This window comes from Acinonyx jubatus, chromosome B1 (genome assembly GCF_027475565.1).
Source record: "Acinonyx jubatus isolate Ajub_Pintada_27869175 chromosome B1, VMU_Ajub_asm_v1.0, whole genome shotgun sequence".
Classification (NCBI taxonomy): domain Eukaryota; kingdom Metazoa; phylum Chordata; class Mammalia; order Carnivora; family Felidae; genus Acinonyx; species Acinonyx jubatus.
Window position 1 is genome coordinate 138449761 of NC_069382.1, and position 3566 is coordinate 138453326.

General features: G+C 42.3%; 1 pseudogene; it reads left to right on the forward strand.

The window, feature by feature from the left end:
• Window positions 1-2593: 2593 nt before the first annotated feature.
• Window positions 2594-3332, forward strand: LOC106976904 (vacuolar-sorting protein SNF8-like; annotated as a pseudogene).
• Window positions 3333-3566: the final 234 nt, after the last annotated feature.

Here is a 3566-nt window from a genome sequence, read left to right on the forward strand (position 1 = left end):
GTAGCTCGTATAAGTGAGAAGCTTAATAAGCAGGTGACTTCAGGCATGGCTTATTCCAGGAACTCAAATTATGACCTTAATGCTCTGTTGCTTCATGTTTTAGCTCTGCTTATCTTTGATTTGATTCCTTAACATGGGCTGTCATCATGGAGGCAAGATAACCACTGTCAGAGATTTGTGTAGTAAAAAATTAATCTTACCCAAAGAGAGGTCCAGACTTTTCCCTTGGCTTCTGGGAAGTAATTTCCAGGCCCTTGGAATGTCATGCTTGATAAGACATGTTTGCCTGGGGGCCATAGACCAGCCAGACAATAAAAATATGAGTTAGGATGGGGTATTAGACCAAAATCAGCAATGGGATTTAAGATGGAGACTTTGAGTCAGGTGCCATTAGTTGACCTCTGGAAACTGAGATCAGTCCTAAGTTCAATGAATCATGCTTAGGTGATGAAGCCCTAATAAGAACTCTGGACACTGTGTGTGTATTGTTACACACAGATGCCTAAATCCACAGGGAGAGGACAACTGGAAGCTCCAGCTTTGCTACCCTCCTGGCCAGTGTACCTATTCCTTTGGCTGATCTTAGTCTGCACCCTTTCCCTGAAATAAACTGTAATCACGAGTACAGCAGTTTTGAGTGAGTCCTCTGAGTCCTTCTAGTGAATTATCAAAAGTGAGAGTAGTTTTGGGAACTACCAAATTTGTTTTTGGTGTCAGAAGTGAGGGTAGTCTTGTGTGGACTATGCTTCCTCTCACTGTACACAGTGGGCTCTCACATTATTACACATTCTTAGCCTAATAACTACAGCTAAATGGTTCTGTGTTTTTGATATTCTGTAAGAAAAGTTCCAGGGAAGATCTCAGCTAGCTAGCTTGAAATGAACCAATCACCATTGCCTGGGAAGGAGTGTGCTGTGATCTGTCTCAGTCAGATATCTGTCTTACTACAGGAAATGAGTTCCCTGCAGGAGAGAAGGTTTGGATTACCAAAAGAAGGGGGATAGGGATGCTGGGTGAACAAAAACAACAGACATTCAATAGGGGACTTTAATGTCAGCATCTTCCTCTGTAACACTCCTGATTCTTACTCACGCCCCCCACCATCACCACAACTTTCTAATGACTAATCTACTCCTCATTTAGGTTTCAGATTAAATGTCCCTTCAACAGAGAGGCCTCCTTCCTTCATTTCTTTCTATCAGAAAATGTTTTACAGCCCTTGTCAGTTTGTGATTCTATATTCGTTTGTGTGACTCTTAGTTTAATACTTAAAGTCACCTTAATTCTAAGCTGTATTAAGACCCACATCTATACTGTTCATCACCTAGTCGGTACTTAAAAATATCTGTGGAAGGAATGAATAAAAATGAAAACTAAAATCTGTTAATGGATTGCCTGCATCTCAGATCTTATGCAAACTCTTCAAATGTTCCTTTTTAGTAAGAGGTCAGTAAATAAATGAATATCTGGTTAAACTATGGACTCAGTTGTTGGGACAAATAAAAGAAACTTGCCTCAATTTTGCCATCAGGAATTCAAAGAACTGCATAACCCTTTGAAGTAAAACTCATTGGGTGAATTACCTCATCATCTTTTACTAAAACAAAATATGTAATAATTATATGGAAATATGTCTCTTGATAAACTAATATAACCACGTGCCTCATCCTGCAGAGTGTTTTAATCAGATTTTAGCCACACAATAACCCACTGAAATAAGTAATGCAGGCAGGTGTTTCTTTCATCTAACGGATGAGAAAAAAAAAAAGTCTGAGAACCAGAAAGGTAAGATGAATTACTCATGATCATGTGGAGAACTTAGTAATCAAAACAAGATTATTACTCAGCAATCCTGAAGCTTAGTTCTATATGCTTGCTACCAACCCAATGTTGCTCATTCTCTCAGTCTTCTGGCAATACACATTGCTGTTCCCTACAGTTGTCACACAGTATTCAATGTAGTAAATTTGAATATGAATAAACTTTAAATCTTCCCTATTTTGTGGGCATTTCTGATTATTTGGGCTTTTACATTCTTTAGAACAGTCCCCAAGTTTTAGTTAGGGACTTCATCCCCATTCTCAGTCCCAGTGGTTCGGTGATTTTCCCATTCCCAACCCAGAGGTACTCTGGCCAATGAGAGCCTAATATTCTCTAGGCTGTAGATTTGGATAAAGGGTTGACACATGCCCATAACAGCTTCTAAAATACAATGAAATCTTTGCTAAAGCTTTGGGATAAGGGCACTCTTTCTCAATGGACTTGAACGCAAGACAATATAAAGCTGGAATTTCTGCCCTCATTTGCTTCCATTTGGAACCTGAGGCTGAAGCTAATCAGTGGAAGGCAGAGCTGAGAGATGAAGAAAAATCATATCCTAATGAAACCTTTTGAACCCTGAACCTAACAGTGTCTAAAGCCCACACTATCCCTGGATTTTTAGTTACATAATCCAATAAATTCCTTCTCCTGAGTAAGTCAGTTTGAGTAGGATGTTCTGCCTTTATCATTTAGAAAGATCTTAACTAAAATACCCTTTAATAATGGGGAGACCTGGGTCCTGGCAGTGGGCGGCCCATGAACCCAGGCAGGGATGCATTGCCATAGAGTGGGAGCTGGTCCCATCGCCAAGAAGAAACTTGCAGAGGCCAAACATAAGAAGTGAGGAACTGCCTTGGCTGAGGACCAGCTGGCCCAGATGTCAAAGCAGTTGGACATGTTCAAGACTAACCTGGAGGAATTTGCCAGCAGCACAAGCAGGAAATTCAGAAGAATCCCGAATTCTGGGTGCAGTTCCAGGACACGTGTGCCACTGTTGAGGGTGATCCTCTGCCCTCTGGAAGAGGATTTTGGCCCAAGATGGTAGGTGTGGGAGATTTCTATTATGAGCTGGGAGTCCAGATTATTGAAGTGTGCCTGACCCGGAAGCACAGGGATGGAGGTGTGATAACTCTGGAGAAACTACAACAACAGGTGTTCAAAAGGAAGGGGCAGATTCACACAGGATATCAGCCAAGACAACCTGATCAGGGCCATCAAGAAACTAAAGGCACCTGCCCTGGCTTCCGGCATCATCTCTGCGGGTGGCACCTACCTCATTCAGTCTGTTCCAGCTGAGCTCAATATGGATCACACTGTGGTGCTGCAGCTGACAGAGAAAAATGGCTACGTGACTGTCAGTGATATCAAAGCCAGTCTTAAGTGGGAGGCCAAGTGAGCCCGGCAAGTGCTAGAACACCTGCTGAAGGAACAGCGGGCCTGGCTGGGACCTGCAGGCCCCTGAGGAGACTCACCACTGGCTGCCAGCTCTCTTCACTGACCTCTGCTCCTAGGAGAGGCCCTCCCCCGATTCTGGGAGTGCAGAAGGGGGCACGGCAGCAGGCAGGGAGGAGCTGTTGGTGAATAAAACCTGAGCAATTTTTTTAAAGGAAATAAATAAATAAAGAAAATATCCTACGATAATAAATTTTTATTCAGTTGTATTTCCATACTCTTTCTTGATAGGAAGAGAAAAAAAGTGGAGTTCCAGCTAGTCCCTACAGAATTGCATTGCATGTAACAATAGA